This window comes from Haliotis rufescens, unplaced genomic scaffold (genome assembly GCF_023055435.1).
Source record: "Haliotis rufescens isolate VD_foot unplaced genomic scaffold, xgHalRufe1.0.p SCAF_6, whole genome shotgun sequence".
Lineage (NCBI taxonomy): Eukaryota > Metazoa > Mollusca > Gastropoda > Lepetellida > Haliotidae > Haliotis > Haliotis rufescens.
In genome coordinates this window covers 53,185,627-53,213,134 of record NW_025964334.1, presented here as the reverse complement: position 1 = coordinate 53,213,134, position 27,508 = coordinate 53,185,627, and the positions used below count along the sequence as shown (strand labels likewise).

The 27,508-nt window shown below is 39.7% G+C and overlaps 1 protein-coding gene across 1 annotated transcript in view; it reads left to right on the top strand.

Moving 5' to 3' along the window:
- Positions 1 to 27,508, top strand: part of LOC124138174 (soluble guanylate cyclase 88E-like) — a 199,678-nt gene that overhangs the window by 106,268 nt on the left and 65,902 nt on the right. The window lies entirely within an intron of this gene.

The window sequence follows — 27,508 nt, the reverse complement described above, 5'->3', positions numbered from 1 at the left end:
TGCTTGCCGTAAAAGGCGACTGTTTGTCGTAAGAGGTGACTCACGGGATTGGGTGGTCAGGCTCACTGACTTGGTTGAAGCACGTCATCGATCCCAATTGCATTGATCAATGTTCATGATATCAATCAGTGGATTGTCTGGTCAAGACTCGATTATTTACAGACCCCGTCATATAGCTGGAATATTGCTGAATGCGGCGTTAAACAATTAGCCAACCAACCTACCAACCAACCAACCAACCAACCAACCAACCAACCAACCTAATAGTTTTGATTGTAATGCATGGTCAGATACCTTAGAACGTCCACTCATTTCATATAAATGGTATCTTTCAAGAACGTGTGTAGTGACAGTACACTCCCTGTAGGGACTTGGATTTTTAGAAATGGCTCCTAAATTGTTTGTTTGTTTGTTTGTTTGTTTGTTTGTTTGTTGTTCAGGGTTTGCCCCAATTATGTTTCTAGGTTTGTCAGCACCATTCCCGTGCTCGTGGTATATCATGATATAACTGGAATACTGTTAAAACCGCGTTAAACCATACTCACTCACTCACTCATCATGTGTGGTGTGGAGGGATGCAGATGTTTTCACTGGTTTGACTTTTCCAGACAGCTTATTCTTGATTTCATGGCTGCTGTGGTTTAAGAAATAACTGACAAGTCGGATTTGCTTATTCTCCCTGCAGTGTTTTACTGTACGATAAACAACAACCACGAGTCGTTTATTTCTTATATGAGATATCATCATTATGTACAGCCTCTTAAAGATGATAAGGGGGCACGGGTTGCCCAGTCGTCTAAGGCGCCGCGATTCGCTGTGCAGAGTTGTGTCCCTTCGGCACGCCAGAAACCTATGATTGTGGGTTCGAATCCCGGTTCACCCCGTTTATGTTTCTAGGTTTGTCAGCACCATACCCGTGCTCGTAGGTTTCACTTAAATGGTAAACATCTGAGACCTGCATCACTTAAGGTGACATGCCGTGATATAACTTGAATACTGTTAAAAGTGGCTTTAAACCCAATTCACTCACTCACTCAATCATAACTGACCAGGGATCTTAGCATCCTGACTGTCATAGGTCAATGTCACTGACTGGCTCCCTCCCTCCCTCCCTCACTCCCTCACTCACTCCCTCACTCACTCACTCACTCACTCACTCACTCACTCACTCACTCACTCACTCACTCAAGGCAATAAAATGTATAAGCTTTAAATATATTTACCCGTATTTAAAATAATGACTCCCTCAATAGAATCTGACCTTGGCATTGTCGGACAAGTCCATTTAATGCACAGGTGGGTATTTCTCTCACAATTCTCACGTTGATTACCTGTACCTTTTCTCCCATTACCGATTTTCATATCTCTCCCACTTTTGGATGTGACCGCATTCATCTACGTTACCCAGCTACATCTATGGGTAACAACTCACAAGACACTCCCCTGTCAAAAATAACATCGTCCAATATACGACTTCATCAATTTGCGAACGCATGTTAGAATCTATAGAAATGACGTCATGATTGAACAATGTTTTATCGTGAAAAAAACACACTTTGTTCTTAATTGTTCTTTGTGATGTATCACATGGCCATCTTATATTTGGGAATAATTGGATGTTGCTGACTCTAGAACTAAACCACGCTTTTGGCATTATATTTATCCAATATTGACCAGACCATATTTCGTTATTTCCTCGGCGACTATGTCAAGGTGAAGGAGGTAAAATGGGGTTGGTATTAGGTTTAAAAAAAAGAAAATTGGAATATGAAATTTGAATTTTGGCTGACTGAACTGAAAATCTTGATCATGACATATAGTTTTATATACATTTTCTTCATCTGTTTGCAAAATTCTGGGCAGGATCATCTGTCAGATAAGAATATTTTCAAGGCAGTAAACCATTTGTAATGGGCTTTGCATCTATAATGTTCCAGTGTACGTTAAAATCAGACCTTAGTTCTCGCTACCACTAAACAAAGATCTGAAGACATCCCATTAGGGGTCACGTCAGAATGACCTTTCATCTGACCAATCAGAGCGTCACTTACCAGATCATGAAAGTGACAGTCGGAATGTGATTTCTAATCATACAACCTCGAAAACATTAACACGGGATATTCAGAACAATAGATACGGGTTTAACGACTGAATCCATACAATCTAGACCATCTATTAGCCATTCCAGAATGTTCTTTTGTTCAGGTTTCAAATTTGTAATTGAGAATTTGTCAAAATATGTTTCGAAGCGTAGTCGCCAATTTGAAATTAGTGCCATATAGCACGAGAAAGCTGCCTTCTGATTGGTCATTCCATTGGTCGTCAAAGTTCGCGCAAGGTCGGTCTGACGTGACCCGTAATGGGATGTCCTCAAATCTTTGTTTAGCGGTAGCGAGAACTAAGATCTGATTTTAATGAGATTGGTGTATGTTGGCCTGTCATTGGTGTGAGGTGACATGTTCTAATGTGGGTTGTCACTTCACAGACTTGAAGGCACTGTACAGCAGAAAAGTGAATTGCTTCTTTCAAACACGCATATATCGGTTACATGCTACTAAAATGTTTCTAAGGCCGTTATGTGTTTTTTACAAATTGCCAGTTCTTTTCCATTTCTTGTGATATGTGGTTCAGGTCAAGGTGAAAATATAAATCTCCCAAAAAAGTAGGGGATATTCGAATTAACAGATAATTACAGAAATACCAGGAGATATTGAGTGATGTAATGGATTGAAGAGAAATAGGAAGGAGAACGTGTAATATGACAATCAATAGAACATTTCGGCTGATTAAGGGTTCTGTGAGATGTTCTGATCAATTAACCTGTCTGTATGTCGTAGAAAATAGCACGACAACCTGGGAAAATAGAGAAATCACAAACATTCTTCTCTGATCAGCTGTGTTGAAACTCTGAAGCAGTAAAGCACCGATGTCATGCAGCGATAACATTTTTATGCTGTCATTAAGAAATGTAAGAAAACCTGTTTTCAATTTTTGCTTAAGGATTCAGTGACCTTGAACCAAAATTACCAACGAAAAAATGCGTAAAAATATTTCTAATATTTTTTGTCCATCTGCTTTGGTTGATTCTAAAAGCAAATTTTTTTTAAAATGGATTAAATAAACAACTTACGATGTTTTAGTATTCGCTGTCGTGTACCTGGATTTCTGGTCCATCACTCCATTGTCTGGTTTGTTTACAGGCTGACATCACATGGCAATAAGTCCTACTGTGCTTCATCAGGCAATAAATACATAATTTTATATGCAGATTGTGTGAGTGTCAGGTGCTACCGGTAGGGCAGGACATGCTTATACCCTTTTCACGAACACCTGGTGTCTTCACTAATGTTCAGTGATCCATGCAAACCTCTATTTTACCATTAACACCGAATGGAGTCTGTTTCGTTGGATAATTGAAACTAGTTTTTCTCTGGCTTTGACATTTTATTTAAGAAATAAATGATGTGTGGGAGTTGTTTATTGTACAATAAAACACTGCAGGGAGAATAAACCATGAGGGGCCCTGAGTGGTTTATTATCCCTGCAGTGTTTTATTGTACGATAAACATCGACCAAAGTCGTTTATTTCTTATATGAGATATCAACATTATGTACAGCCTCTTTAATGATGTTGATAGAATCTACATCCTTTAAAAATATTTACCCAAATTTTAATAATGATGACTCCCTGAATAGAATCCAACCTCAGAGGTGTTGGACACGTCGATTTTACGAACAGTTAGGTTTAGTTTGGCCTTTCCACATATTCTCACAATCCTCACGTCAATTATCTGTACCTTTTCTCCTAATACCGATGGTCATATCTCTCCCACTTTTGGATGCAATTGTTCGGGCACTGCGTTTATCTGCGTAGTCCAGCTACATCTATGGGGAACAACTTACTAGACACTTCTGGATTAAAAATAATGTCGTCCAGCATATGACGTCATCAAGTTGCAAGCACGTGTTCGAATCTCCAGAAATGAAGTCATGATAGAACAATTTTTTATCGTGAAATAGACCACACTTCATTCTTCATTGTTCTTTGTGATTTAGCGCGTAGCTATCTTATATAAGTGGCTAAACTTCTTATGCAGATACTCTCCTGAGGTTCAACCATGCTCAGTATATAATTATCATTGTTTATATATTTAGAAAATAACTGATAAAATGCACACAATACAAGGGTCTGTCTACTGGTAGAATATAGACTGTAGCCTTGATGCTGTGGTGGACCAGGGGCGGTCGGGTAGCCTAGTGGTTAAAGCGCTCGCTTCTCACTCCGAAGACCCTGGTTCGATTCCTGACATGGGTACAATGTGGGAAGCCCATTTCTGGTGTCCGCTGCTGTGATATTGCTGGAATATTGCTAAAAGCGGCATAAAACCAAACTCACTCACTCACTCACACTGTGGTGGACCAATGTGTTGTCACAGGGGAAGTAGGGCTTGACACAAAATTAGATAAATCTGAAGAGGGCAATATTTGTTTTAATAGTAATCAACACAACCCCCCACCTCATAATGAATTATAGTCAGCTGATTTAATGGAAGCCAAGGGAGGTCCGGTAGCCTAGTGGTTAAAGCGTTCGCTCATCACTCCAAGGACCCGGGTTCGATTCCCGACATTGGTACAATGTGTGAAACCCATTTCTGGTGTTCCCCGCTGTGATATTGTTGGAATATTGTTAAAAGTGGCATAAAACCAAACTCACCCACTCACTCACACTGTGGTGGACCAATGTGTTGTTACAAGGGAAGTAGGGCTTGACACAAAATGAGATAAATTTGAAGAGGGCAATATTTGTTTTAATAGTAATCAACACAACCCCCCACCTCATAATGAATTATAGTCAGCTGATTTAATGGAAGCCAGGGGTGGTCAGGTAGCGTTGTGGTTAAAGCGTTCGCTCATCACTCTGAAGACCCGGGTTCGATTCCCGACATGGTTACAATGTGTGAAGCCCATTTCTGGTGTTCCCCGCCGTGATATTGTTGGAATATTGCTAAAAGTGGCGTAAAACCGTACTCACTCTCTATTTTACTGCAGTGTAGAAACAGAAATGCATTAATCTTTCACATGATTTATCATAATTATTAATATTATTAACATGACACAGAGGCAGCATGACTAATATTTCTAAAACATTCGAACATCATGTTTCCTCCATCTGTTGCCAGCATATGGATTACATCAGGCATCAGTGCAATATGTATAAATATCTATAACAACATCTCTCTTTATTTCACACCTGCTTTTGTCCAAGTGAAGTCATTACAGCTTGTCAATACAGATCTATATCAGTGAACAAAGCCAGAATCTTAGCTCACCTGATCCTCTATCACATCAGTACTCCCTCCCACCTCCCCAATCATTGGAAGATGTTTGGAAAGAAAGGAGGATTTTTCCACGTTTTCACATGAAAGAGTTATATGCTAATCGGTGCTATTTAAAGAACAACTAGTTATGTATAGTTGACGATGATGAGACCTTCTGTTGAAAATCTGAAAATTTGGTTATTGTGTGATCACAGCCAAAATACAGGATTATGGCTATGATGTAATAGAGGTAGTATTTTTAGAATTATTAACAATGATAACTATTATTTTGATAATTTTTGATGAAATTCCAGATCTGATTTGACCTACATACAATGACAGAGTGAGTGAGTGAGTGAGTGAGTGAGTTGGGTTTAACGCCGCTTTTAACAGTATTCCAGTTATATCACAGCGTGTCAGCTTAATGTGGGAGGAAAGCCCGAAGTGATGCAGGTCTCAGACGTTTACCACTTCGGTGAAACCCACGAGCACGGGTATGGTGCTGACAAACCTAGAAACATAATCGGGGCGAACCTGGATTCGAACCCACAATCATAGGTTTCTGGCGTGTCCAGGGGACGCAACTCTGCACAGCGAATCGCGGTGCCTTAGACAACTGAGCCATCCGTGCCCCCACAATGACAGAGAGTTGACATGCCATCATATAGTAACTCTGAGTGATATTGATCCTTTATGTATATAAGAGCAGACGCCAACTAAGGTTAACACATTTGGCCTGAGATTAATTGAATGGCTTGTGAATGAACTTCTTCTCACTCAATTCTTCACAGTTATTCTATATCTTGGTTCCCAGTCAGTCTCACTTCAGTTGGGAGTGAAATGGAATGATTGCTTCCACTTCAATGCTCATCCCACATCATTAGGATTTGGTTCTGTTCTGAAATCAATTTACACCTGTCATGTTAAAAGGCTTAAAGGTCAAGCTCTGAGACCATCAGTTTCTAACAAAAATGATGAATTTTGGCAGGTACTTAATTTGGCAAAACATTGATTCTCAGTGTTCACATTTCATCAAATAAGGGACCGGTCATTTATTATAGTGGTGTGTGTGTCAGAGGGAATTGGGGAGGGTCACTAAAAATATGACAGTTTTTAGAAGAGGGGTCATAAAAAATAATACACATATTCTGGCAGGGTCATGAAAAAATTGACATTAACGTATTCGACGTAACAAGCGCCCAGGGCGCTCTCCAAATTAGAAATAGGGGGCTCTTATTAAAATATTATTTTGGTTGAAAAAAAACAGAGTTGAAAGATAAATTTCATGTTCATGTACGACAGATATATATTTCCAGAATTTAATTGCCCATAATTAAGGTTGCATATAACACACGAGTGCGTATCATACGCGAATAAATAAGTCTTGTGAACATTGATCAATCAGAAGGGGTGCTAATTGGGATTGTTCACAAGCCAATATATTCTCAAATATCGCCGTGGGCGCTTTTTAGAGCGGGGCGCTTATTACGTCGAATACAGTATATAATAAAATATGAAGAGCTTTTGTTCTTTATCTTCGGGGAGGGTCATGAAACAAATGTACAAAGACGCGGGGAGGGTCATCTAAAAATATGAGAATCATTAAGGGAAGGTAATTTAATTTTCAGGACATTAGTGTATCAAACACCCCTGAACCCACACGACCCCCTGTGATAAATGACCGGTCCCTTAACATGACCAATTTAGAAAAGTGGCAATAATGTGTTGATGGGCTTCAGAAATAGGCTTTACTGTGTAGAGAACTCTAAATTCGCTGTACACTTCATTCTCACCAGTGTGGATGAAGTTTATGATTCCCGCTGCTGAGACTGAAGGGTCTGAGACTGACGTTTGTCCCTCATTACTGTCAGAGTCTGTTATTTCTTCCTGTGAAGAACCGATCTTTGGTTCATGCTTGTGACTTCTGCCTATTACCAAGTACTGGGAGCCTTCTATAAAGTGGCCTCACGTATAAGGCGAACCTACTTAACAAGCCTTCAAAATCGATGCTTATATATATATTCTGTCTATAAAGCGAATCGGAATGAAGCACATCACTAGTGCATACACAATCCCTACATTTGCAATAATAATGTGTTTGTCTTTCGCAGAAGGAAATGACATTGTATCCCTTCAGCGATTCAGGGTTGGTGTGTTGGTTGGTTTGTTGTTTTACGCCGCACTCAGCAATATTCCAGCTATATGACGGCGGTCTGTAAATAATCGAGTCTGGACCAGACAATCCAGTGACTGATATCATGAGCATCGATCCACGCAATTGGGATTGATGACATGCATCAACCAAGTGAGCGAGTCTGACCACTCAATCCCGTTAGTCGCCTTTTACAACAAGCATAGTCGATTCAGGGAAATGAACAGATTATAAAAATTCAACTTTGCCGATAAGGATGTAAACCATATTGAATGAAATTTTAAATAAAATTAATAAAATATGTTACAAACATAAATCCAGATGTTCAATAAACATTTTTTATAACCAGATAGTGTAACTACATGATTAATTTGGGTACTTTAGTATGGATTTGTAGACATGGTATTTCCGATGTTACGTAATGTAATGTCTTTGTGTTAGGGAAAAAATATCAAAACTCTTCAACCCGGTGTCTAAGATGCCCCCCTTGAAAGCCCCCTAATTCTAGGTATGAAAAACTCACCTTATAGACAGTGAAATACGGTAAGTTGTTGATTCCAGAAATAATGTTTTTCCTTATGATGTAAACAGTTCCAAGGCAAGCAGTATATATCTTGATGATGAAGGAGATGTTTTTTGTTCAGATTGATGGAAAGCACGATGATGATTTTCAAAGGATGTATATGTAATTGCACTGACACCAAGACAACTCTTATATCAGAGACAACAATCTCGGAAAGTCATAAAAATATTTAAATGTCAGACATGAAAAGTGTTGCTCTGTGGATGGTAATTTGCTGGGAATTTTCAAGGGTTGTAAACGATATTTTTAACATATAAATTGTCAGTTTTGGATGAAGATTCATAGATTTTAGAATAAAGTGGGAAAATGGAAACAGATGAAACGGGCGCCATTACAAATGGCACTTGCCCAGTATTTTTGTTTCCCACAAATTTTTATCATAAATATTCTTAAAATATGTTTTGTGTCTGAACATTGTTTTATTTCTTTACAATACCATTAATAGCCTAATTATCTTGTCAATGGTATGACAAGTGAGTTGATTATATGACAGATACTCTACTTTGTTGATGTTCATGATTTGCAAAAAATCATTATTTCTATTAGAATGTATGCTTGCTTTTGTTGCTTTGTTTGGTGTCAGATATATTTATAACTGAATTAGGTTTGATTGGCCGAAATAAAAATATTTTGTTTTGTGTAACTATTTTTTTTGTCATTAAGGTATTTGGTTTGGTTGTATTTTAGGGAAACAGTGACAGCTAAATCTGTTCTTTATAAGGGGAGTGTTTTAACAAGTGCATGTGTACCCATCAGCCAGAGATGGGGTTGCTGTCTCTAGGAGGTATTTGTAAGGCCCAGAGATGGGTTTGGTCTCTAGGAGGTATTTGTAAGGGCCAGAGTTGGGTTTGGTCTCTAGGAGGTATTTGTAAGGGCCAGAGATGGGTTTGATCTCTAGGAGGTATTTGTAAGGGCCAGAGATGGGTTTGTTCTCTAGGAGGTATTTGTAAGAGCCAGAGATGGGTTTGTTCTCTAGGAGGTATTTGAAAGGGCAGAGATTAATTTGTTCTCTAGGAGGTATTTGTAAGGGCCAGAGATGGGTTTGATCTCTAGGAGGTATTTGTAAGGTCCAGAGATGGATTTGATCTCTAGCAGGTATTTGTAAGGGCCAGAGATGGGTTTGATCTCTAGGAGGTATTTGTAAGGGCCAGAGATGGGTTTGATCTCTAGGAGGTATTTGTAAGGGCCAGAGATGGGTTTGTTCTCTAGGAGGTATTTGAAAGGGCAGAGATTAATTTGTTCTCTAGGAGGTATTTGTAAGGGCAGAGATTAATTTGTTCTCTAGGAGGTAATTGTAAGGGTCAGAGATGGATTTGTTCCCGAGGAGGTATTTGTAAGGGCAGAGATTAATTTGTTCTCGAGGAGGTAATTGTAAGGGCAAGAAATGAATTTGTTCTCTAGGAGGTATTTGTAAGAGCCAGAGATGGGTTTGTTCTGTAGGAGGTATTTGTAAGGGCCAGTGATGAATTTGTTCTCTAGGAGGTAATTGTAAGGGCCAGAGATGGATTTGTTCTCTAGGAGGTATTTGTTAGGGCCAGAGATGGATTTGTTCTCTAGGAGGTATTTGTAAGGGCAGAGATTAATTTGTTCTCTAGGAGGTAATTGTAAGGGCCAGAGATGGATTTGTTCTCTAGGAGGTATTTGTAAGGACAGAGATTAATTTGTTCTCTAGGAGTTAATTGTAAGGGCCAGAGATGGATTTGTTCTCGAGGAGGTATTTGTAAGGGCAGAGATTAATTTGTTCTCTAGGAGGTATTTGTACGAGCCAGAGATGGGTTTGTTCTCTAGGAGGTATTTGAAAGGGCCAGAGATGGGTTTGTTCCCGAGGAGGTATTTGTAAGGGCAGAGATTAATTTGTTCTCTAGGAGGTAATTGTAAGGGTCAGAGATGGATTTGTTCTCGAGGAGGTATTTGTAAGGGCAGAGATTAATTTGTTCTCGAGGAGGTAATTGTAAGGGCAAGAGATGAATTTGTCCTCTAGGAGGTATTTGTAAGGGCCAGAGATGGGTTTGTTCTCTAGGAGGTATTTGTAAGGGCCAGTGATTAATTTGTTCTCTAGGAGGTAATTGTAAGGGCCAGAGATGGATTTGTTCTCTAGGAGGTATTTGTAAGGGCAGAGATTAATTTGTTCTCTAGGAGGTAATTGTAAGGGCCAGAGATGGATTTGTTCTCTAGGAGGTATTTGTAAGGGCAGAGATTAATTTGTTCTCTAGGAGTTAATTGTAAGGGCCAGAGATGGATTTGTTCTCGAGGAGGTATTTGTAAGGGCAGAGATTAATTTGTTCTCTAGGGGGTAATTGTAAGGGCAAGAGATGAATTTGTTCTCTAGGAGCTATTTGTAAGGGCCTAAGATGGGTTTGATCTCTAGGAGGTATTTGTAAGGGCCAGAGATGGGTTTGTTCTCTAGGAGGTATTTGGAAGGGCCAGAGATGGGTTTGTTCTCTAGGAGGTATTTGGAAGGGCCAAAGATGGGTTTGCTCTCTAGGAGGTATTTGGAAGGGCCAAAGATGGGTTTGTTCTCTAGGAGGTATTTGGAAGGGCCAAAGATGGGTTTGTTCTCTACGAGGTATTTGGAAGGGCCAAAGATGGGTTTGCTCTCTAGGAGATATTTGTAAGGGCCAAAGATGGGTTTGCTCTCTACGAGGCATTTGGAAGGGCCAGAGATAGGTTTGATCTCTAGGAGGTATTTGTAAGGGCCAGAGATGGGTTTGATTTCCAGGAGGTATTTGGAAGGGTCATGTTGCTCTTTGTGCGAGGTATTTGGAGTGGCTAGAGTGTTGCTTGTGTTGAAATATCAGAAAAACAATCACTTAAAACCTCGTATGTCAGCCTCACCTTTTGATTTGTTGGTGTCCAAAATATGTAGGTGACTTGCCCAAGGAGACACTACATGTGCTTCTTTGTTAGAAATATGTAGGTGACTTGCCCAAGGAGACACTACATGAACTTCTTTGTTCGAAATATGTAGGTGACTTGCCCAAGGAGACACTACATGTGCTTCTTTGTTCGAAATATGCCTTTGTCCACCCAGAAGTGCATGGGTACCCGGTAGGATGACATGGTAATGGTCACTTTCACACCTCACAGGCAGCTTGGGTTGTATACTTCCCAGGGAGCTGAGATTGAAAATCTAGTGCATGCTGATTCATTGACCAGGGTAATCCGACTGACTGACTGACTGACTGACTGACTGACTGACTGACTGACTGACTGACTGACTGACTGACTGACTGACTGACTGACTGACTGACTGACTGACTGACTGACTGACTGACTGACTGACTGACTGACTGACTGACTGACTGACTGACTGACTGACTGACTGACTGACTGACTGACTGACTGACTGACTGACTGACTGACTGACTGACTGACTGACTGACTGACTGACTGACTGACTGACTGACTGACTGACTGACTGACTGACTGACTGACTGACTGACTGACTGACTGACTGACTGACTGACTGACTGACTGACTGACTGACTGACTGACTGACTGACTGACTGACTGACTGACTGACTGACTGACTGACTGACTGACTGACTGACTGACTGACTGACTGACTGACTGACTGACTGACTGACTGACTGACTGACTGACTGACTGACTGACTGACTGACTGACTGACTGACTGACTGACTGACTGACTGACTGACTGACTGACTGACTGACTGACTGACTGACTGACTGACTGACTGACTGACTGACTGACTGACTGACTGACTGACTGACTGACTCACTCACTCACCAGGGATCTTAGCATCCTGACTGTCATAAGTCGATGTCACTCTCACTCACTCACCCATGTTGACCTGTAATGGGATGTCCTCGGCGATAGCGAGAACTTGTATCTGATTTTAATGAGATTGAGGTAATCTAAGCATGTGATTAATCCTGTTTTCTTTATTTAAAGCATTACTTGTTTATTGTTAAGCAAGTTTATCTCTGCAGCTGTTGTAATATGCAGCTACCAGCTGACTCAACTCGCATTAAAACACAGACTGTACTCGCGGGCAGATGACCACGGAGTACGCAGATCACTGTGTCAGATTAACGAGACTGATTATTGAGTGATTTCGGGAATTCATTGCAAATTAGGTAGGTCTGAGTCGGAGTGTGAGACTGTCGGATTAACGGGTCTAAATAGCACTGATTTAATCGGTTCCCATCATTAGTGTCGGATAAAGCCGATTGTCGGATTAACGAGTGTCGGATCAACGACACTTGACTATATCTGTTCGCCCAACATCTGTGCAAATACATTTAGTGAGTTGGTTCAACTTATACCAGTAGCTCATTGATGGCCGTGCCAAAGTGGTACATATCCGAGACCTGCATCATATCCGGCTTACACGTAAAACGCATCTCACTCAATCAAGTGTAACTCGAACTAGTCAACGCAATTAGCCCATGGGGTGTTCAGCACATTGATACACTGTTTATGGACATTGGTCCATGCCAATAAAGAAACCTATTCCTTCTTATTGTCCTTGCATGCACGTTCCCTTTGTGGTAATAACAATACTGATTTTATCATATCCTGGTCGTCAGGGGTGGATGGATTGTTATTAGGGAATGGCGTCTTGTATTGATAATTATCGGAGCTTCTCGTCCAGGATGTATATTTGATCCAGTGCATGGCACCGCCATTGACAACTACAAGACTTGTCACCGTGACCCTGCTATGGTGTCAAGGCCTCATTCAGGAATGTTGTTCCAGGCTCTGCTGACTATCACCCAATCAAACCAGCATGACGTTCTTGCTATGTTCTTACCGAAATACCTATAAGATCCACCTGACTGACACACAACTGATTGCTCAAATTCTTCACCCCATCCAAGAACTGCAGGAGACTTTCAGGAAGCCTTGCTGGATAATGGTTTACTTCAGTGCTAAAAACTTTTTGAATGTTTTCTAAAATTCTCAGCTGTGCTTATTAATTTGTGTCTACATCTTTGACAAACGTTCCTAATTGCCGTTTCGGTAACCTTTGTTCTTTGTGAAATTATACAAACAAAACAATCTTTTCCAGCATCCATGATGAATTTGAAAAAGTTTATGATAAAACTTAGTTTCACACTGTCATTCCTATCAGTTTGTAAGAAATTATCGAAATACATAAAAATACCAAATCCAAGTGTGAAAATGTAATGCTATCGAAACTTCCTGGCAAGTCTATTCTTTTTGTCACATCATTGTCATATGTATCTTTAAATTTAATCATGGTTGTGACAGCTGAACAATAAAAGCAATGTAGAAGTCTTGATTGTTGATATTGTCTGTTCCGTTGCAACTTCTTCAGAAAGGTTCATCTAGTTAGATCTGCTGAGTAGGTGGCGAGATGGGGATGAAGGAGCGGGTGTTTGTGTGTGGTAGGTGAAGGATGGGCCCCACATGGACATTGTTATCTGACATGATGCGACAAAAACACTTTGCCTGTACACAGTCTTGCCAAAAACTCCGACAACTCCGACAACCTGATATTGCTATGTCGATCAACAGTTGCAGGAAAACACTTTTTGAAGTTGTGGCGATCACTAAATTATTCTTAAAGGAGCTATGTCAGTATTTTGAAATCTCTGACATCTTACAATTATACAGGCTTCTTTATATGATATTTTCCCTAAAAATGTTTTCTTTTTGTGAAATTTTGATTTTCAAGTTTTAGATATATATATATATACTTAATATGTGTGCTTATGGACGTTCATTCTGTAAAAAATACAGCAATTTAAGAAAGGTCAACAGTACACAATGGTAGTCAAGTCTTACTAATAAATACAAAATGATATCAATGAACAATCCTGATATGTCATATAGGTTGCAAAGAATAAACCGAAATAACTCAGAATGTTGTACAAATTGCACCGCTGTCTTGCACTGTTTATCGTTAATGTTGTCCTTGGCATTTGGTGTCCTTTTGTATGCACTGACATTTTCTTGTGCACATTGTTCTTTGTTTTATATGATGTTTTCTTTGCTACCTATTATGTATACCGTATTCGACATAAAAAGCACCTAGGGCATTCTCAAAATTAGACATAGGGGGGCTCTTATTAGAATAATATTTTGGTGAAACACAACAGAGTTGAAAGATCGTACATTTCGTGGTTTATGCTCACAGCCTAAAATGTTTATATATGACAGATATATTTTTCCAGAATTTAATTTCCCATAATTAAGGATGCATATAACATCCGTATTATACAAGATTAAATAAGTCTTGTGTACATTGATCAATCGGAAGGGGTGCTAAGTGGGATTGTTCACTAGCCAATATATTTATATAAATTTAGCAAATATCGCCTTTGGCTCTTATTAGAGCGGGGCGCTTATTACGTCGAATACTGTATATATATTTTTTTGTCCTGTTGGGGTTCTTTATTGATTTTTATTTAGTTTTATTGAGTTTCATTATTCATATACAAATACTGACCTTTAACAAACTTTTAATACTTTATTCATAATGTTTGAGTACTGCTGCATACCTTTATTCCTATATTTGTATTTTTGGACTGAATGGTGCTCAGTTGAACTGTGATTATAGTATATAGGCTCATAGAAGGATAGGAAGTGCCAGTATACTGGTAATAGGTTGAAAACATGCAAGCACCTGTTTTTCACATCTTGCTGCATGCAGTCACCGTTAGCGCTAAGATGATCGTAACTTCCATACTTTAAAATAGGCTTACAATAGTCGTAGCGCTAAGATCGCTCTTTGCAAGTGGGCCCGGATCTATTCAAGAAAGAATGTTAGGTATTCTTGAATGATCTTTTCATTGTGTCATAACGGTAATATAATATACCATGGGGAATATTAATAATTATTTAATAAGGTGTCAGTTCCCCTGAGATATTGATTTTTTAAATCAGTTGGCATATTTGTTAAAGATTAGGTATTATACTTATGTATTTATGGGTAAACACACACCAGCAATGGGAATGTTTTATTAACTGAATAGATTATAGTGCTTTATATATAAGCAATATTTCAATTATATCATATCAATATTTTCTTTTTAATTTCTTTAAAATTACTGGTTAATTACTGTTAATTATTATAATTACCATATACACCGTAGTTAGCGCCCAGGAAACTCTAAAAATTAGAAATAGGGGGCTCTTATTAGAATATTTGAGTTGAAAGATCGTAAATTGCATGGTTTATGCTAAAAGCCTGAAATAATACAAAAGAAAATTCTGTGCGTATAATATATGACAGATATATTTTCCAGAATTAAATTGCCCAAAGTTAAGCGTGCATATAACACACAAGTGTGTATTATACACGAATAAATATGTCTTGTGTACATGGATTAATCAGAAGGGGTGCTAATTGGGATTGTTCACTAGCCATTATATTAGCAAATATTGCCGTGGATGCCTATGAGAGCTGGGCGCCTATTACGTCGAATACGGTAATTTACCATATACTTGAACAGTATTTTAATTATAACCATTTTTTGGTCTATTTATTTTATTTAAGACAATTTTGTGGACATCTCAAATCATCTCATCCACATTTCCAAATAATATTTTTTCGTGTAATATAAGAATCTGTAAAAAAAAGAAAAAGTTCCATAAAAGGGGAAAAAAATTGTCTCAGAGTAAACCCATCACTTTGGTAAGGCCATGACAACAGCATCATCAGTCAGTCGGTAGTTGATGCTTATGGCAAACTTATGTCGATAATTATCAGTGATGACAGCAGCGATGTCATGGTTATCCATGATACTTGCTGCTCTGTTGATAGGACACAGAGAAGGAGTGTGGGGAGAGATGGAGGGCCTAACAGAACAGCTATAAACAGTGGAGGATAGTTCCGCAGAGAGCTCCTGGCTGACAATATACTTCTCTGTTAACCAGCTTGTGGCAGTTCCGTATGAATGAGTCTGTTGGTATTTCTGTTCCCTCTTTTTATTTTGTATTTTAAAGTTATTTTGGTAATACTGCGTGATTTACAGGATTCTGTTTTTTGTGGATTTTTTTTTCAAAACTGTCTTTATTCTGTTTGTGACAGGCTGATAAGGCCTAATTAAATATATGTTGAGGATCTGAGTGCATTTAAATTTAAATAAGGTGGGTAGGCTGTTTTTTTATTATAAATCCTGTGATTATTAGACATTTTTTGAAAAGTCGTTACAAACAACAAAGAAATTGTTTTATAATCCAGATGTCTGACGACATGATGACCCGTGAAGATCCGGGGTAGAATAGGTCTTCAGCAACCCATGCTTGCTGTAAAAGGCGACTATGCTTGTCGTAAAAGGCGACTAACAGGATCAGGTGGTCAGGCTCGCTGACTTGGTTGATACCTGTCATTGATCCCAATTGCGTGGATCGATGCTCATGATGTCAATCAGGGGGTTGTCTGGTCAAGACTCGATTATTTACAGACCGGCGTCATATAGCTGGAATATAGCTGAGTGCAGCGTTAAACAACAAATAAACAAACAAACAAACAAACTGAAGCCATGACACCTTTAAGGATAACCTTATATTAATATCCAAGATGGTCAGTTTCACATGGAATTTGTTCCATTTTTAACAAAACCACCTCCATGGTCAAGTGGTAGAGCGTGCCCCGGCCGCGTCATACCAAAAGACGTTAAAAGATGGTACTTATTGTTACCCTGTCTGGCGCTCGGCATTAAGAGACTAAAACAAGGACTGGTCGGCTCAGAGTCAGTATACTGTGTCTGAGTGGGGTATTCATGTTAAACTGCGGCATGGTATCTCAGTGGGCTAGCACTTTAAATCGGCATCAGTCCGGACTAGTACAAGCAGCCACACAAACACACACACCTACATGCATGTCACTTTATAAGTGCAATAATCTTGGACGCGACGTTAAACCCCAACGCAAATTTTCAGTGATTTGAGGAAATCATCTTGAAGGTCATATTCATTTATATATCGGGGCGGTCGGGTAGCCTAGTGGTTAAAGCGTTAGCTCGTCACGCCGAAGACCCGGGTTCGATTCCCAACATGGGTACAATGTGTGAAGCCCATTTCTGGTGTCCCCCGCCGTGATATTGCTGGAATATTGCTAAAAGCGCGCGTAAAACCATACTCACTCACACTCACTCATTTATATATCAGGCTGTAGGGTGTAGGGTTAGGGTTAGGGCTAGGGTTAGGGAACATTTTCACTAGGAAATTCATACCAGACCTCAGAGCAGTGTGAGGGAACTAGGGTTAGGGCTAGGGTTAGGGAACATTTTCATGAGGAAATTTATACAGGACCTCAGAGCAATGTGAGGGAAACAGGGTTAGGGTTAGGGTTAGGGAACATTTTCACTAGGGAATTTATACCGGACCTCAGAGCAATGTGAGGGAAACAGGGTTAGGGAACATTTTCACGAAGAAATTTATACAGGACCTCAGAGCAATGTGAGGCAACCATGGTTAGGGTTAGGGATCATTTTCACGAGGACATTTATGCTGGACCTGGGGTGAAATGGGGTGGTCACAGTGATTTAAGGCGAGGCGAGGCAAAATAGGTTTATTATTGTATTCAAAATTATTTCATTCACATAGCCCAGTCTTTGACCTGTCAGGCCAATGCTTCAAACACTAGGCTACTTGCAAGGCTACTTGACTAGGCTACCCGACTAGGCTACTCGACTAGGCTACCCGACTAGGCTACCCGACTAGGCTACTTGACTAGGCTACTCGACTAGGCTACCCGACTAGGCTACTCGACTAGGCTACTTGACTAGGCTACTCGACTAGGCTACCCGACTAGGCTACCCGACTAGGCTACCCGACTAGGCTACCCGACTAGGCTACTCGACTAGGCTACTCGACTAGGCTACTCGACTAGGCTACCCGACTAGGCTACCCGACTAGGCTACCCGACTAGGCTACTTGACTAGGCTACTCGACTAGGCTACTTGACTAGGCTACTCGACTAGGCTACCCGACTAGGCTACCCGACTAGGCTACTTGACTAGGCTACTCGACTAGGCTACTCGACTAGGCTACTTGACTAGGCTACCCGACTAGGCTACTCGACTAGGCTACCCGACTAGGCTACTTGACTAGGCTACTCGACTAGGCTACCCGACTAGGCTACCCGACTAGGCTACTTGACTAGGCTACTCGACTAGGCTACTCGACTAGGCTACTTGACTAGGCTACTCGACTAGGCTACCCGACTAGGCTACTCGACTAGGCTACCCGACTAGGCTACTTGACTAGGCTACTCGACTAGGCTACTCGACTAGGCTACCCGACTAGGCTACCCGACTAGGCTACTCGACTAGGCTACTCGACTAGGCTACCCGACTAGGCTACTTGACTAGGCTACTTGACTAGGCTACTTGACTAGGCTACCCTCCAATTTCCTGGAGATGAAGACACAGATGAAAATTCAGATCTGAATACCAAAACATCTTTGTACGCATAACTTTTGACCATCAGTATACCCACCAGGAAGCAGTCAATTAATCAAAACCTGATAGTTACATCAAGTTAAGCAGTGTCACATCAAAGGATCAAAGTTCTGATACGTTCCGTTAATAGATTGGTTACTTTTTAGTGAAGCTCTGCTTATTTATTGGCATGAACATCTGTGGTCTTGAGGAAATCTAATCCTGAAAATAGAGTCATAAATCCTGGTTACAGCACCCACTTTTAGCATCTGCCTGTGTTTGAGGGCACCTTGGTACAGGGATCAATTTGTAGACAGATAAAGTGGCATGGCTACCTGTTTTAGAAAGCATAATAAAATAGTGAATGGAAGACTGAAGACAGGCTGACAGAGATGATGGTTAGATGGAAAGCCAAACAATTGAATGTTCCCCCTTCCTAGTTAAGCAGGTGCTTTGAGATTGTGCGGAACTTTATTGGTTGTGGATGTAGGAGGAAGATGGTGATAGTGTTCCACATCATGTCAAATGTTGTCTTTATTGCTGGGACGTGACTGAAGGCTGGGTTAGGGTTAGGTGACTGTAGGCTGGAAGAATTTCTACTTGGGTTAGGGTTAGGGTTAGGGTTAGGGTTAGGGTGGAAGTATTTCCAAATTATATTCTACTGCAGGAATGTGTGTTTGTAGGCTAGAGATTATATTCTACTGCAGGAATGTGTGTTTGTAGGCTAGAGATTATATTCTACTGCAGGAATGTGTGTTTGTAGGCTAGAGATTATTTTCTACTGCAGGAATGTGTGTTTGTAGGCTAGAGATTATTTTCTACTGCAGGAATGTGTGTTTGTAGGCTAGAGATTATTTTCTACTGCAGGAATGTGTGTTTGTAGGCTAGAGATTATTTTCTACTGCAGGAATGTGTGTTTGTAGGCTAGAGATTATTTTCTACTGATAGAATGTGTTTTTTCAAGCTGGTATTTCTGCTGTCCAAAGTGTGCAGTGAGTCCGTCTTATTGTTGATATTCATTTTGGAGACATAAATGCGAAGTTTCAATAGTGCGAAAAAAGACCACTCGCATTTTTTGCATTTAATTCACACTCACATTAATTTCAAGATTTACAGTATATTAGTATAACCAACCACATTGTATTGAATATATTTGTAGTTTGTTTGTTTGTGATTGCCATCGTGAGTATCAATCTGCGTAATTGTGATATGATGACATGCATCAACCAAGTCAGTGAGCCTGACCACTAGACCCAGCATAGTCACCTTGTACGTCAAGCATGGGTTGCCGAGGACCTATTCTAAGACAGATAGGATTATGAGAAGGAAGCCAATGAATGTCATGCAGACAGAGGGAGGGCATTATGATCATTGATCCACGTTATTAAGATTCAATGACATGCATCAACCAAGTCAGTGAGCCTGACCACTAGACCCAGCATAGTCACCTTGTACGTCAAGCATGGGTTGCCGAGGACCTATTCTAAGACAGATAGGATTATGAGAAGGAAGCCAATGAATGTCATGCAGACAGAGGGAGGGCATTATGATCATTGATCCACGTTATTAAGATTCAATGACATGCATCAACCAAGTCAGTGAGCCCGACCACCAGATCCCGTTAGTCTCCTCTTACGACATGCGTAGTTACCTCTTACGACAAGCATGGGTTGCTGAAGACCTATTCTAACCCGGATCTTCACAGGTGCAATATATTTGTATAACGTGGTATCTTTAATATATTTGTATAACCATGTTATATTCAATAAATGTTTTAATGTTATTTTTGATATATTTGTTTGGGGAAATTTGCTGTTAATTTAGTGGTATCTATGTGTTTGATCTGTAGGATATATATCAAAGATTGTTTCCGTCTATATTGCTGGACAATATTTGGCAGGTATACATGACATAGGTAAGAATACTACCTACTTCCCCTGTCACAGCTTGGGAACTATGTATACCGTATTCGACGTAATAAGCGCCAAGGGCGCTCTCAAAATTAGAAATAGGGGGCTCTTATTAGAATAGTAATGTTTTTAGCCTGAAATGTTTATATACGACAGATATAGTTTTCCAGAATTTAATTGCCCATAATTAAGGGTGTATATAACACATGGGTGTGTATTAAACACGAATAAATAAGTCTTGTGTACATTGATCGATCTGAAGGGGTGCTAATTGGGATTCTTCACTAGCCAATATATTAACAAATATCGCCTTGGGCGCTTATCAGAGCGGGGCACTTATTACGTCGAATACGGTATTTCATTTTCATGGCACTCCTCAAAATTGCCATGTGAACCTATCAGCTGTTTACTATCTAAGTATAAACACATGTGACTGTATTAAACACGGGTTAAGTTCATGGACTGATGTAGGCTTTTATTAAGTTCCTGGACTGTTGTAAGTGTGGGTTAAGTTCATGGACTGATGTAAGCATTGGTTAAGTTCATGGGCTGATGTAAGCATTGGTTAAGTTCATGGGCTGATGTAAGTGTGGGTTAAGTTCATGGACTGATGTAAGTGTGGGTTAAGTTCATGGACTGATGTAAGCATTGGTTAAGTTCATGGACTGTTGTAAGTGTGGGTTAAGTTCATGGACTGATGTAAGCATTGGTTAAGTTCATGGGCTGATGTAAGCATTGGTTAAGTTCATGGGCTGATGTAAGTGTGGGTTAAGTTCATGGACTGATGTAAGTGTGGGTTAAGTTCATGGACTGATGTAAGCATTGGTTAAGTTCATGGACTGATCTTAGCACAGGCTCAATTCCTGGGCTGATGGAAGCACAGGTTCCTGGATTGATCAAAGCACAGGTTCCGTTCGTGGACTGAGCTAAGCACAGGTTTAAATCATGGACTGATCTAAGCACAGGTTTAAATCATGGACTGATCTAAGCACAAGTTTAGTTCCTGGACCGATCTAAGCACAGGTTCAGTTCCTGGACTGATCTGAGCACAGGTTTACTTCCTGGACTGATCTAAGCACAGGTTCAGTTCCAGGACTGATCTAAGGACAGGTTCAGTTCGTGAACTGATCTAAGGACAGGTTCAGTTCATGGACTGAGCTAAGCACAGGTTTAAATCATGGACTGATCTAAGCACAGGTTTAAATCATGGACTGATCTAAGCACAGGTTTAAATCATGGATTGATCTAATCACAGGTTCAGTTCCAGGACTGATCTAAGGAGGGGTTCAGTTCGTGGACTGAGCTAAGCACAGGTTTACTTCATGGACTGATCTAAGCACAGGTTCAGTTCCTGGACTGATCTAAGCACAGGTTCAGTTCCAGGACTGATCTAAGGACAGGTTCAGTTCCTGGACTGATCTAAGCACAGGTTTACTTCATGGACTGATCTAAGCACAGGTTCAGTTCCAGGACTGATCTAAGCACAGGTTTAGTTCCAGGACTGATCTAAGGACAGGTTCAGTTCCTTGTTTGAGCTAAGCACAGGTTTAAATCATGGACTTATCTAAGCACAGGTTCAGTTCCAGGACTGATCTAAGCACAGGTTTAGTTCATGGATTGATCTAAGCACAGGTTTAGTTCCTGGACTGATCTAAGCACAGGTTTAGTTCATTGACTGATCTAAGCACAGGTTCAGTTCCAGGACTGATCTAAGCACAAGTTCAGTTCCTGGACTGATCTAAGCACAAGTTCAGTTCCTGGACTGATCTAAGCACTAGTTTAAATCATGGACTGAGCTAAGCACAAGTTCAGTTCCTGGACTGATCTAAGCACTAGTTTAAATCATGGACTGATCTAAGCACTAGTTTAAATCATGGACTGAGCTAAGCACAAGTTCAGTTCCTGGACTGATCTAAGGACATGCTCAGTTCATGGACTGATCTAAGCACAGGTTCAGTTCCTGGACTGATCTAAGGAGGGGTTCCTGCACAGGTTGTGTTCCTGCACAGGTTATGTTACTCCACAGGTTATGTTCCTGCACACTTCAAATGTTTTTTCCCCACAGTTTTTTTAAAGTTTGTTCAACGGGTCATTTAAGCTAAATACAATACATGAAACACCAGCCACTTACATGTTTTCCCTTGCTAGATTTCCTTCATTATCCCTATATTGTCTTTGCAGTTAATGGCCCATTTGATCCTACATATTCAAAACTGTAAACAGCGTTCACTTAGTCACTTTGATGTTTGCTGCTGCTCATATTTCATCAGCTAAATAGTTTTTGTCAGCCATTCCACGCACCAGAAGTTAAATATACTGTGCTAAATTTGCTATGCACCTTTATCCATCTTTTTAGCATTTGAAAAAATATCATATTCTGATAATATGGAGAGAAAAAGCATCTGGTGTTCATTTCAAAACATTAATGCAGTTAATGATTGTATATTCCATTATGGAACTACTTATGATAAGTTCGTATAATCTTTCCTAAATAAAAGCAATAAAACACTTTCCACAATTGTAGGAAATTTACTATTTAGTCTATTGTACTATTCCAACTATATCATGTGCTTTTGAATTACTATCAAATAGTGATGATACCAGGTGAGTGTATCCTGCCCCACCAGTGGCAGCTGTCACAAACACATGCAAAGGAAAGGCAATTGTTCACATGAGAAAACACAGGGACATGTGATACAAGTCAAGAAAGGGAATTGCATCTGACATTATTTTTGTCACTGATGCATCAAATTCCTCCTTTGTCTATAAAAAAATGCTTGAAAGCTTAATTAAAGCCTTGAATGTCGCAACCTTAGTCAATCAACTTTTGAGCTGTACCTCAAAAGTTGTGAAATGTAGACACCAAAGGCTGGAGCTACTTGACTATTGCTCAACATAAAGGGAAAGTTGACTATTGGAAAGCTAAAGTCATCCCTCTTGTCATACAGTCTTGTGGATAGTTTTCTGTCACTATGAATCCTGGGGCGGTCTGGTAGCCTTGTGGTTAAAGCGTTCGCTCGTCACGCCGAAGACCCGGGTTCGATTCATGACATGGGTACATGTGGGAAGCCCATTTCTGGTGTCCCCCGCCGTGATGTTGCTGGAATATTGCTAAAAGCAGCATAAAAACCATACTCACTCACTATGAATCCTATGCATTAATCTAAATATTTATTTATTTTTGTTAATTAATATTTTTTTCCCTGTTGCATATTACAAATTGAGAAATCATGATTCTATAAATAGACACAAAAGACAGTGATATGTATACAAGCTATACATGAATAAAGTTATCAACTAAACAGTGAGTGACAATTTCACCAAAATTTGTTAAAGGGGTTCTTGCTATCATACATTGATGCATTGTATTTGGTTATGCAGTAATGTTGTGTGAGCTCCCCTTTAAGTTGGTTAAATGTGGGCGGTTTATTGAAAAATTTATATCTATAAATCATGTTTTTTGATACAATGATTAGTGCATTTATTGGGTTGTATGTCTGTGCTGGATTCCTACTAAGACAACGTCTTTAGTAATTTTAATTTTGGTCTGTATTTTATTTAATATCCAGTTTTCTAAATCAATCTTAATATGAAACAGATGAGGCTGTTTCATTGGTCTCCTTTATTTCTGGTTCAGGGTGCCAGTGTACAAAACACCTTAGCGCTACGACCGTCGTAAGTCTATGTTGTACAAAACACCTTAGCGCTACGACTGTCGTAAGTCCATGTTGTACAAAACACCTTAGCGCTACGACTGTCGTAAGTCTATGTTGTACAAAACACCTTAGCGCTACGACTGTCGTAAGTCTATGTTGTACAAAACACCTTAGCGCTACGACTGTCGTAAGTCTATGTTGTACAAAACACCTTAGCGCTACGACTGTCGTAAGTCCATGTTGTACAAAACACCTTAGCGCTACGACTGTCGTAAGTCTATGTTGTACAAAACACCTTAGCGCTACGACTGTCGTAAGTCTATGTTGTACAAAACACCTTAGCGCTACGACTGTCGTAAGTCTATGTTGTACAAAACACCTTAGCGCTACGACCGTCGTAAGTCTATGTTGTACAAAACACCTTAGCGCTACGACTGTCGTAAGCCTATGCTGAGGAATGGGAGTTACGATCACTTTAGTGCTAAGATCGCTTTGTACAACGTCACCCAGGAGGGTAAATCAATGGAAGGGATTTGGCTATTTGACCATTATTAAACAATCAGACTGACCAGGTTAAGTTAAACCTCTTGGCCAAATTCCCTTGTTTTGATTTTGCCTTTCTGAACTGACATTCTGATTCATATGCAAAGAGAAACAGATCTCCCTGATGACTTTTTCAAAGTGAGAGAAGAAAAAGGAGTTAATTTCTGGCGCACTTTTTTCTTCGTATCATTTTCATTTTAATTAATTTTCTTAATACACTTTTGGCTCCAACCGGTATCATGACGAACATATTTTGATTCTGTTGATTGGGTTTTCTGTGTGTGCCATGTTTTATATTTTGTGGTTATATTACAAAAGACTAGAATTTATTCCGTGCCAAATCAGAACGAGATGAGCTTGATACAATGTCTAACCATACAGTAACGGTGAGTTGTTTAATATTCTTGACTTAATAAGTGGTAGATGTACCTTACATGGGTGGGTGATGATAGGGGATGGAGGGGGCAGTTAGTTCCATTTCTTTGCCAGCAAACAAAGATGAGGTGAGCAATATTTGGTTTGGATTGTATTGCCAATCTCATATTCATATGTTGGCTTTCTATGGAAGGTGCAGGGTGGGATTCAGATCTAGCTAGGTCGTGTCTCTGTGGTAGATCTCTGATCCATAGTAGGATGTGGCATGTGGTAGGTCTCTGATCCATAGTAGGATGTGGCATGTGGTAGGTCTCCGATCCATGATAGGATTTCGCATGTGGTAGGACTCCGATCCATTCTTGGACGTGGCTAAAATCTTTCAACCTCCTAGAAAATCTATAGATCTAAAACCTGATTCCAAATATGAATATGTCTTGATATTCTCACTCATGGGCTTCCAAGAAAACTTGGAACATGTCCCCCTTCTTCACTGTATAGGCATAATAAGACCACCACTACATTTCAATGTATACTCATTAAAGAAGCACCTGTAAACAAGAAGAACAACATGTTTCAGTGTATATTGTCTAAATATATATGCACCTGTATAATAAGGATACCTGATTTTCAGTGTGTATTTTTTTAAGATGCACCTGTATAATCTGGACACCTCTACATGTCAGTGTATAGTAATTAAGGTAGCACCTGTATACTTAAAAGACCTCTATGTCTCAGTGTATATTGTCTAAAGATGCACCTGTATCATTAGGACACCTCTACATTTCAGTGTATACTCATCAAAAGGAACCTGTAAACAAGAAGACCTCTATGTTTCAGTGTATATTGTCTGAAGGTGCACCTTTATAATATGCACACCTGTGTTTCAGTGTATATTCTGAAAGATGCACCTGTATAATTAGGACACCTCTACATTTCAGTGTATAACCTGTAAACAAGAAGACCTCGATGTTTCACAGTATATAGTCTAAAGATGTACCTGTATAATAAACATACCTGATGTTCAGTGTGTATTTTTTAAAGGTTCACCTGTATAAAAAGGACACCTGTCTTTCAGTGTATGTTCTGTAATGATATGATCCACCTGTATAATAAGGACATCTTTGTTTCAGTGTATATTCTGTAAAGATGCACCTGTATAATAAGGACACCTGTGTTTCAGCGTATGTTCCGTAACTATGCACCTGTATAATAAGGACACATGCATAATCAGGACACCCACGTTTCTGTGTATGTTCTGTAAAGATGCACCTGTATGAAAAGGACACCTGTGTTTCAGTGTATGTTCTGTAAAAATGCACCTGTATAATAAGGACACCTGTGTTTCAGTGTATGTTATGTAAAGATGCACCTGTATAATAAGGACACCTGTGTTTCAGTGTATGTTCTGTAAAGATGCACCTGTATAATAAGGACACCTGTGTTTCAGTGTATGTTCTGTAAAGATGCACCTGTATAATAAGGACACCAGGATAATAAGGACACCTGCGTTTCTGTGTATGTTCTGTAAAGATGCACCTGTATGAAAAGGACACCTGTGTTTCAGTGTATGGTCTGTAAAGATGCACCTGTATGATAAGGACACCTGTGTTTCAGTGTATGTTCTGTAAAGATGCACCTGTATAATAAGGACACCTGTATAATAAGGACACCCGTGTTTCAGTGTATGTTCTGTAAAGATGCACCTGTATAATAAGGACACCTGTGTTTCAGTGTATGTTCTGTAAAGATGCACCTGTATAATAAGGACACCTTTGTTTCAGTGTATGTTCTGTAAAGATGCACCTGTATAATAAGGACACCTGTGTTTCAGCGTATGTTCTGTAAAGATGCACCTGTATAATAAGGACACCTTTGTTTCAGTGTATGTGTTCTGTAAAGATGCACCTGTATTATAAGGACACCTGTGTTTCAGTGTATGTTATGTAAAGATGCACCTGTATAATAAGGACACCTGTGTTTCAGTGTATGTTCTGTAAAGATGCACCTGTATAATAAGGACACCTGTGTTTCAGCGTATGTTCTGTAAAGATGCACCTGTATAATAAGGACACCTTTGTTTCAGTGTATGTGTTCTGTAAAGATGCACCTGTATTATAAGGACACCTGTATAATAAGGACACCTGTTTTTCAGTGTATGTTCTGTAAAGATGCACCTGTATAATAAGGACACCTGTGTTTCAGTGTATGTTATGTAAAGATGCACCTGTATAATAAGGACACCTGTGTTTCAGCGTATGTTCCGTAACTATGCACCTGTATAATAAGGACACATGCATAATCAGGACACCCACGTTTCTGTGTATGTTCTGTAAAGATGCACCTGTATGAAAAGGACACCTGTGTTTCAGTGTATGTTCTGTAAAAATGCACCTGTATAATAAGGACACCTGTGTTTCAGTGTATGTTATGTAAAGATGCACCTGTATAATAAGGACACCTGTGTTTCAGTGTATGTTCTGTAAAGATGCACCTGTATAATAAGGACACCTGTGTTTCAGTGTATGTTCTGTAAAGATGCACCTGTATAATAAGGACACCAGGATAATAAGGACACCTGCGTTTCTGTGTAT